Source organism: Plecotus auritus (assembly GCF_963455305.1).
Source record: "Plecotus auritus genome assembly, chromosome: 1".
Classification (NCBI taxonomy): Eukaryota; Metazoa; Chordata; class Mammalia; order Chiroptera; family Vespertilionidae; genus Plecotus; species Plecotus auritus.
Window position 1 is genome coordinate 45,155,449 of NC_137770.1, and position 10,898 is coordinate 45,166,346.

Genomic DNA, 10,898 nt, shown 5'->3' on the forward strand with positions numbered 1-10,898 from the left:
TCCATTTCGCTTGAGGGAGATTTCCTCAGTATGCTGGTACTGCAGCCAGAGAAGGCTGTCCCCCCAGAGTTAAGAAAGGATGTAACCAGAATCATTGTGAACTTGTAGTAAGGTCAGTGAAGCAGCATAACTTTGGTGACAGAACAAGGTAGCTGAAAAGAGAGTAGAGATAATCTTATGCACGTCAGGGAAGAGGAGTCCATGTATTCCTGTCGACGGAAAACCTCACCATCCAGAAACCTCAGCCATTCAGAACAAGTCAGACCAAGAAGCTGAGGGAAGAGCCGGCTCCCTGGGGGAGCTGCACCCCCAGCACACTGAGCCCACAGGGACGTTCACTGAGGCCCCTGGACAAGGGGCAGGACACAGAAACCCAGCAGACCAGGGCTGTCAACATAGCGGGTGGTTACATTTATTTGGCTCACTTAATTTTGCTCTCTTCTCCAAAAAAGAAAAAGGAAAATATTATTAAAAAAAAGTTTTCACTTGCATCATACTTATCTCTCCCCAGAAAGAAGCAAAGTAATTAAAATAATAGTTGATTACTTTCATTCATTCAAATACTCATTTCTATAGATATGTAGATGCTGGGTTTCAATGCTCAAATGTTAGTATTTGAGGGAAATCAGTCAGACAGAAGAAGACAAATACTGTATGATCTCACTAATAAGTGGAAATCTAAAAAAGCAAACTCATAGATACAGAAAAGCCAGAGGTGGGGGTATAGAGTGGGCAAAATGAGTGAAGGTGGTCATAACACACAAACTTCCAGTTATAAGATTAAAGAGTACTGGGGATGTAACATATAGCATGGCGACTATAGTTAACATACTATACTGTATATCTGAGAGTTGCTAGAGAGTACATCTTAAAAGTTCTCACAACAAAAAAATTTTTGCAACTATATGTGGTGATGAATGTTAACTAAATATAGTGTGGTAACCACTTCCCAATATATACATATATCAGATCATGTTATGCAGCTTAAATTTATACAATGTTATGGGTTGACTATATCTCCTTAAAAGTGGAAAATAATAAAATTTTAAAATAAAAAATAAAAGCTAAAAACAAATGTTAGGGTTTAAATGTAACATTGAACAGGTCACTGAACTGGTCTGTGCCCTGCTTTTCTTGTCTGTTAAATGAGATGGATGGCCCCTCCCCACCCATCATGTGGTTATAGGCCTATTAGACTGAATTAAATTAGATAAAGTGCAGTGGTGAGACTGAAGAGAGATGGCGGGCCCCTCTTCACCAGCCGCCTCTAGGTGCTGGCTTCACCGGCGGCAGCCGCCAACACTAGCAGCACTAGATGGCTTAAACCCGTCGGCCTGCTTTTAATGCCCATAAGTGACCACACTACCTCTGCAGATGGTCCCTGAGGGCACAGCTCCTGCTTGGCAAGGAGAGAAGCTGGTGGTTTCCAGTCAGGCCCAGAAGTTTAATTTCTGGAGCTGGTAGAAAGACGAGAGCCATCTTACCCTGTCATTAGCCTGGCAGAGCCAGCAGTCAAGCCGAGCTCTCCCCACCCAAGGCCCTGCCCGGGCATGTGCTGCCAGCCTCTCTGAACAGCTTCAAATAACATTTTATGTCACAAAGTACCACAAGCTATTGAGGGCAGTTGGGACTTAGCAGACAGCACATTTATTCAAACAAATAGTTCATCACTGATTCTTTTAGCAAAACAAAACAAACAGGGCAGGGAAGAGGAGGGGAGGTTTGCTAACAGAAATGACCGCTGATGTTATAAACGTTCCAACATCCCCTTTTCCCTGAAGTTAAGTCCCCAATAAAACGTGCACACAGCTCAAGCGAACACAACACAGAGCTGTCCTCTACTCTGGAAATTAGGAATGCAGTTGGATTCATGGACCACAGACTAGAAGCTGACAGTTTTTCACTGAAGAGCAGGGTAATAAGCAGAACAGACAACCCGTCCCTTTCTCTTAAATAGCAGGTGCCCAAAGGCAGCATTCTCACCACCAGGGAAAGAGATGGGATTTGGAATCTGTGATCAGCTACTCGCAGACCTGGTTGAGTTACTCAACCATTCGGGGACCCTACTCACTTCCTACTTCTGTAAAGCTCGGGCTAATCCTATCCACTCCCAGGGTGGCAGTGAGGGTAAAATGCGTAAGCACAGCTGGCTTTTTTGGCTAGCATGTACTGTGTGCCTACGTATGTGAGCATAGCCACTGCCCATGTGCTTTCCGAGATCCCACGTTACCTCTCACAGAATTATTCAGTGCCCACCCACAACTTTGAGCAGCTCATAGCTTCCAACTTCAATTTTTTTATCTTTAATTCTGTAAAAGTACGGACAATCTCCTGCTGCTTCCCTCATAACTAACATCTTTCTTCATTAATCCTGTTCCTCCTCTTTGTCAACTCTTACCATCCCCCTATCTAATGGCATTCTCCCAGGACTTCAGAATTCTGAATCATTCTGCACTTCTTCTTCCTGGAACCCTTCCCCAAGAGTTCTGATCACATGTGAAACAAGTTTAGCCATTGTGCAAATGAGTTCTGTGGCCAAGTTCCTAATGTAGAGTCTAACAGGAGCCAAGGGTGGGACTGGGAAAATGAAGTCAGTGTGACAGCCCCATGGTGAGTAGGCGGGTAGGAAGGCTGTGTGATCCAGAGGGGAAAAAAAAACACACAAAACACTACCCCGGGGTCAGGAGACCTCCACTCCAGTCTTCGGTCTACCCTTGAGGTCTGTGGCTGTGGGTAACACACAATATCTATGGTCTTCAGGATCCTCACAGATGAGGTCAGGAGGTCAGGGCCAAATCAGACTTGGCAAATAGGTAGTACTGGAGCCATCATTCACTCACTCCTCCCACGCCCATGGCAAACACTCCTGATCAATCAGTACATTCTCTCCTTCAGAACCCAGACGAGGCCCAGCACCCCCAGTAAGCCACCATCAAACAATTGAGTTGGCACAGGAGACAAAAGCTCTTTACTATCTCTGAGCTGCATTCTGAAATCTCCCTTATTGTTTGAACATTCTCTGCTTCTATGGTATGGATTGCCTCAAAGGACAGGTTTGTTGATGGATGAGCATCACCAGGAAGGGGAGTGCCATGACTTCCTAGAAGTCAGCCCTTCACATGTGTAGTCTAATGCGCTTTTACACTGCAGGTCTGGGAAGGCTATGGAATGGTCCTGCCAGCATGCTGCACAGGGAAACCAGTCCTCACTATACCTCACAGCTGGGTGGAGCTTTGCCCCAGCACATGTCCATGCAACAGGGGATAGTCCTTTATGGTCCTGCACTGACTCTTCATTGAAATTTCCAAAGAACATGTCCCATGAGCCTCATTTCACCATGGATAATCAGACCGAGTCCACCAATTCTGCTGTGCCAAATCTTTCCTTATTTGCTAGCTTCAGTGTCTGCTTTGGCCTCCAGCCCTGCCTCTGAAGCCCTGGGCCTCTCCACTGTAGATTCCACAGCCTGTGACCTCGACTCAACTCAATATCTGGCTCCAGACATCTTGGACTGACTTGGTGACCCTCTCCTCTGCCAGCCAGGATCTGGCAGCCCCAGAACTGCCCACTGCTGCCCTAGGCCATCCATCTCAAATGCAGATTTTAAACGGAATCTCCTCAGATGTATCTGGCTTCTCAACACTCTCCCTACCAGCTTGCAAGTGGCACCCAATGTTGGGAACCCACAGAAATAGTAACCACTCCCCTGTCTCTGCTGAGCCCATGAAATCATGTTAACCTGCTACTCAACAGCCTTCAATAGCTTCAGTATCTCTTTTTTCTCATCTACATTCCTCTACCCGTTTCTACTGCTCTTTATGACCCAGCCCTTCCTACCATCTTCCAGCACATCCCTCCACTCAGGCCACTGTGGTCTCCGTACTGCCATTAGCTCCCAAGCCTGCTTCCTCTGGGCCATCAGAGCATATGCTTCCCTTGCCAGGGAACTTCCCATCCACTTCCTTAGGCCTCATTCTTCACAATCCAGTTTATATCCCATCTCCTCCATGAAGCTTTCCCTATAGGCCAGGCCTCAGTTTTTACCAATTATTTAACTTTTACCCAAGGAAATACAATGCTTAAGTATATGTCACTTCACAGGATTCACAAATATTTCATGAGTGTTAGCCTTGATTTCTCAAGCTGAGTGAAAGTTCTCTGGGGGCAAGAACCTGCCACATGACCCGAGTGTCTCACTGGTGATATCACAACAAATCAACAAACACAACAAACATTACTGAGCATCTCTCCTTGGGCAAAAGCCCTTAGCAAATGCTTGCTAATTCATTTTTCTACTCAGATGCATCAAATTCTTGCCCATCTATGTCCAATCTGTACCCTAATAGATCCTTCCCTTCCTGAATTAAAGAAAAGGTTAGGTTATGACAGAGCCCAAGAAAGTATTTGCCTATTAGACTTCAGCAGTGGTTGTGACACTTTCCAGTATGAAGAGACATCTAGAGTATGTTCTAGAAGAGCAGATTCCCCAGCAGCACTGACACAGCTTCTGAATCATGGGATCTAGGATGAGACCTGAAATGAGCATTTTAATAAGTGGTCCAAGTAATTTTGAAGTAGACAGTTCATCAACTCTATTCTGAAGAAAACTGGGTGATGGAAGCCTCATTTTCCAGAGGTAATCTGTAGTGTGTGGGCCAAGGCAGACAAAGGGCCACCACCCTTGTCCAGGTGGCCCAGGGCTGAGAATTTCCTCAGCCTCTTTCTTGGTTCCAGTCCAACTCTGGTTACCAAATCTCTGAGGCCTGAGCCAAACGACCATTTGGCCTTGAAGGATCGTTTTTTATGTGCAGTGATCTCCCTCCCAAAGGCGTCCATTTGGCCTGCCCGCATTGGAGGAAGCGAATCAACACACTAGGGCTCTCACTTCACCAGCTGCAGTCTTGGGCTTTCAGGTTGTTTCAACTCCTGCTATGATTCAAAATGGAATTGTGAATAACTTGTATGAGGCTTGCCACGTCTTGTTTCAGCCTTTCTTCAGCTTTTCTTGTTTGGCCTCTCAAGTACGTATATGTCTGACTATTTTAAAGTCTTCAAGTCTGGAATACTACCTGTGCAGCATTACACAGAATCTGGCTTCCTATAGCTGACATGTCCGTAAGCTCTTAAATTTACAGCCCTACATGTCAAAAATAAGGAAACAGAGAAATCTTCTGAAAAGGCAGGCGGGGGGCGGGGGGCGGGGGAGGAGAGCGTCTCGGCTCCCCTTGGTGTTGCTGGCCCCCCAGCCAAGTTACTCTGCTGTGTGTCTTAGCATGTTGTACACAGAGGCCTGCAGCCAAATGGTTTCCCACAATAACTTCTGCAGCATTATTAACACCCATCCTGTTTGCACACAGGAACTTTGTAGGATAAACAACTATTAATAAGAAAGAAGTAATGTGTGTGTTTCTTAATACCTTTTCCCAAAACAGATGCTAAACCATCAGGCTCCAAAGGAAAAGAACCTTGTGGAAATGATCCTCTGAGCATCGTTTAGAATCCCTACTTCAGGAAGGGCTTGGATCAAATGGGAGAGAGAGTCTGGGGAGAGTTCTCCTACCTGAGGCAATGAATGTTCCCCTGAGCTTCCTGGGAACCAGAGACAGCCCAGAGCACCACTGGTGTTTCCTCAGAGACAGACAGGTGAAGGCCAAGATGCTCCAAAGAGTAACAAAATTCACTGCATTCACTCCTCCTCCAAATCTGGGTTCCACATGGCCTTCAAAATAAGCAGGTGCAGTGTGTTTACTGAACAACTGATTCTTGCTTCCTTGGGGCTGTGCAGGGTTTCTGAGTTGAAGGCAGGGTCCCAGAGCAGAAAGAACATCTGGGAAGACTGAGAGGAAGGATCCCATCTGATGGAAGAGAAGAAACGTGTGACCACCCATGTTTGCACCTGGCCCTTTTCATTTGCCTTCACACTGGACTCTTGCAGGCCCCACGCACAGACACTGCCTCAAGCCACACCTTAGGAGAGTCATCCTTCTGACAACAGGATTCATTAAACTTTACTAAGCCTCTTTTAAATCATGATTCTCTCTTTGGAACAATAGCCACAGACCAATGAAGTCCAAAACTGCATTAACTTTTATCACCATTCAATAGAGAGTCAGAGATTGAATCACTAAACTGAGAAGAGCACCCAAGTAGGAGAGGGCGGCCTGGAGGGTATCAGTAGACTCAGTACCTCCATGAACTCTGTGGTGAGAAACAGAAAGAACAGCAGAGCCTGCGGGCAGAAGAGTGAGATGGCTTGGGTACGAATCCTATCCCCACCACTTCTACCCATCTCACCTGGCAGTTTCCCGGCCTGCCCTGAGCTTTAGTTTTCTCCTCTGTGAGGTTGGGGTAATGACAGGAATGACTTTAGGGGATTGCTATGGGAATTAAATGAGATTGCTTATGTAAAAATACTCAATAGACACAAAATATTGATTATTGACTCTATTTTAAGAAGATGACTGTAGGATTTAGTCCTCATGACGGGTGGACTGTAAAGGGACAATGCTTCAGAGGCTGGCAGCCTCCTGACATGAAATCAGGCAGCAGTGCGGTGGGTCTGGAGCACAATATTCACCCCTGTCCCCCAACCCCTGCCCCATAGTGCTCAGATTGCCCAAGGGAAATATCCTGTGGAGATGTAGCTTGGTTTCCACCGTGGTAAAAGTGAAGAGAAAGGCTTTTCTGCTTTTGTTCAGTTTTCATTTCATGAAAGAATAAGACCTTCATTGAATTCCATAAGTGTACAAAACAGTTCTTACCTGGCAGAACTGATGTACTAGAGCAGTGGTCGGCAAACTGTGGCTCACGAGCCACATGCGGCTCTTTGGTCCCTTGAGTGTGGCTCTTCCACAAAATACCATGGCCTGGGCGAGTCTATTTTGAAGAAGTGGCATTAGAAGAAGTTTAAGTTTAAAAAATTTGGCTCTCAAAACAAATTCCAATCGTTGTACTGTTGATATTTGGCTCTGTTGACTAATGAGTTTGCTGACCACTGTACTAGAGGAACAATAATAGTTCATGTTAATTACTTGCTCTCCTAAGAATATATTTATTATCTTATTTTTTCTCACAGCAACTCAATGAAGTAAGTCCTATTATCATCCTGTTTTATAGAGGAAATTGAGGCACAGAATGTTAACTTGCCCAAGGTCAGCAGTTAGCCAGCACTTGAACCCAGAGTTTCTGACTCCAGGGCCCATGCTACAAAGCTATGTGTCACCTTAATCAGCCCTCTCTCCTACTGACTCACTGAAGTATTTCACTTTTTTATTGACATTTGCTAAGAAGTATAAATGGATGATGAAAATGTTGGTGAACATTACTTTTAGCAAAGTTGTATGCAACACTTCTCCATGAACTGGGTTACATATCACTCTAGTAGACTAGGGACATGAACATCCTATCTCCTTGATGGGAGTGGGTATGAGAGAGAGAGGCCAGGTGGAAGAAAATAATGGAACTATAAGGAAAGGAGGGAGGAAAGGAGAGGAAGGGGATATCTCGGTGAGTACAAAGGGGAGATAGGATAATCCGACCCCACAAGGAAAGTCAGTGAGACTTCTTCTCTTTTTAGTAAATTGAGGAAACTGAAGCTCGGAGATCTTAAATAATGATTCCTGATTGCTCAGCAAGTCAGTGGGAGAGGTGAGTCTTATATCTCACTCTAAAGCCCACACTCTCCCCACCACATCCATATCTCCTTGAGCCTGAGAAGGTGGTTGAAGAACCTAATGTTGTGCTAAAGAGCTTGAGCTTTATTCTCTAATGGGTAGAAATACTTCCAATGCCCCCTCAGTTCTAAATTTAACATCATCCAGGAATTTCTGGGCAGGAGGCAAATCCCACTGGTTTTCCTCTGTGCATACATATATTCCCCCTAAGGGCATCCCATGAGCCAATCATCCTTTTATGCAAACTCAGCAGTTGGATTACCTGCACCTGCGCCCCTGCTATGTCACACACGACAAAAGGATCAAAGCCTGGAATATGACTTCACACTATAATTTAAGATAATTAAGATTTTTTAACCTAAATTACATTTTAACATTTCATAACAGAGCTGTCAAGATTCTATCTGTCAAAACTCTATCAAGCAAACAAAAGAGGATAATTATATTTTCAGACACATGAAGTCATCACTCTGGTTTCTTATAAAAAAGACTTCTGTCTTCCTTCACATTCTCATTTTCAAATGTGCTTTCTCTTCTCCACCCACCCTTGGAGGCTGAGACTACACATTCTTAAACAAGTGAAAAATACCCCAAAGGAGGCTATAACTCAGAGCATGAAAGTGTTCCTCAGAAGCAGCAATTCTAATGAGAACTGTCTCTAAAGGAAATCTCTCTGAGCTGGTAGAGGCATCCTGTCTCACTAAATAGACTCTGATTGGGGATGGGAGAAAGGCAGGATATTAAACTCCTCAAATCAAAGAGAACAATGAAATGCCAAAAAGCTTCCTACTAGAAGCTGCATTTCCTTTCATCTTATCCCATAAAGATAGGGAGTCTGTTCTTAGGTCTTCTTTGAGATATCAAGGGAAGAATACTAACTATATTAGGTATTGTTGGGTGCCTCCCGTCATCCACTTCACCCCTGCCCTGATCATCACGAAGCAGCCATGTTGTTGGGTCCCTAGTGGCCTAGGCACTCGTGCAATCTTATTCTCTTTACCACCAGGATTGATTCAGGAATAGGCAAGGAACACAGTCTTCGGCCAGTCAGTGGCCAGTCAGGACAGGGCCCATGACCTTAGCTGTGATTCAGAGTGAAGCCCACGAGTCTTTTGGATGGTGGAGAGAAGGGAAACACCCTTCTTTTGGACTGTGGTGAACAGCTTTGGACCTGGAACTATTGCAGGCTTTTGGCTACCACCAAGGGAAGCCCGAGGGCAAAGCCAACACACTCAGGAGGGTGACGCCAAGTAAAGCAAGAATCCTGATGACACTGTGTGAAAACTGACACATGGCCAGTTTGAAGTGGGTTTTCTTTTGTTTGCAAGCAACAGCATCCTAACTGATCCACCAACTAATTATTCAGTGCTTTAGGGGAGCAAAGCTATTTGAAAATTGGATAAAGAACATAATCCTTTCCAGGACAAAAACAACAACATACACACAAAAGTTCGCATAGAGTTTGGGGGATAAAGGCACAGGCTCCAGATTTAGAGTCCCCAGCAGACTGGTTCAGGCACTTAGATTTTGGGGTAGGACAGACTTGGGTTCACATCCTGACTTGGCCACTTGCCAACTGCATTACTTTGGGTTGCCTTAAAACTCTTCTGATCTTCATTTTATTCCTCTATAAAATGCAGATAATAATAACACTGACTTCATAGGGATGTAAAAATTAAAATGGTGGATATTTACAGATTAGCATGACACATAGTCACAGCCCAAACACTACAACGTCAAGTAATGAAGAGTAGTCCTTCAGGGGCTCCAGAGAGAAAACCCTTTAGAGCAGTGGTTCTCAACCTTTCTAATGCTGCAACCCTTTAATACAGTTCCTCATGTTGTGGTGACCCCCAACCATAAAATTATTTTCGTTGCTACTTCATAACTGTAATTTTGCTACTGTTATGAATCGTAATGTAAATACCTGTGTTTTCCGATGGTCTTAGGCGACCCTGCTAGCGGTTCTCAACCTCGAGATATTTACATTATGATTCATTAACAGTAGCAAAATTACAGTTATGAAGTAGCAACGAAAATAATTTTATGGTTGGGGGTCACCACAACATGAGGAACTGTATTAAAGGGTCACGGCATTAGGAAGGTTGAGAACCACTGCTTTAGAGAAATGTCCACATCAAATGTTAGGATGTGCAAAAAGTGAAGCCATAGACTTCTCTGAAAATATGAAGTAGTAGATCAGGTATTGCTCCTAAACTGGGGGGAAAGCTGACATTTGGGGCAGGATCTGGGGCAATACATAGCTTCCTCGTCAGACATGTGCCTAGACAGTGCTCAGGATCACTGCGGGTCAAATGGGAGGAAGAGGATTTGATTCCCCTTGGGGCAGAATAAGGAAGGCTTTCTTAATTGTGAAGTTAAAAAAATTAAAAGTAAAAAGGGAATAAAAAAGATATATGGTTACTCTCTCCTACAGATTTTTTGGAATCCTAAGAGAGCAAAAAGTAGCAATTTCCTACCCCAGTTCAGCAGATGTGACTCATTGGGTTGTCCTTTACAAGCCAATACCCCAAAGTTTCTCTTAAAAAAGAGAGATTGTGGCCTTCACAAGCAGTGGTCACCCTGTCCAACTCCCTGTGCTGTTCAACTCACACCCTGCCCACCTCCGGCACCTGCAAGCCCTACTCAACCCAGAGGGTTTCCCCCCAACACTCACATGCCAACAAAACCATAAGGCTCTTCAAATATGTGTCCTTGACTTATGACTTGGAAATGTCAGCGGGAAAGGAAAACCCAGGACAGAGCCAGGAGCATCGTCCAGGGACATTTTAGAGCTGACACAGTCCATCTGCTTGGTCTTTCATTGTGGCCCTCTGTTTCCACATTCCAAGGGCTTATTTTTCTTTTTGTATCCAAACTTTCCTTCCTTTCCACTCTATTTTTCTAAGTAGCCTTATCACAAATACACACTTTTTTTAGAACTAAGGTAATCCCATCATTGAGTTTCCTGCATTTATCTCAGTATATAGACTTCAAAAAAAAGTCCAAGGGAATGCACAGTAAACTGACCCTGCCCCATCATGAGGTGGGCAGAAAGACTGGACTGGGGGGAAGTATGTCCCATCCCAGCCCATTATCCCTGTTAATTTAATTCCGTCCTATGAATCTTTTCCCTCAAGAGCATGGGGTAAGAGTTGAGGAAAAGGGGTCACAAATGAACAGGAAAAGGTTAAGGGTTATTCTAACTTCCCACACTACAGCCAG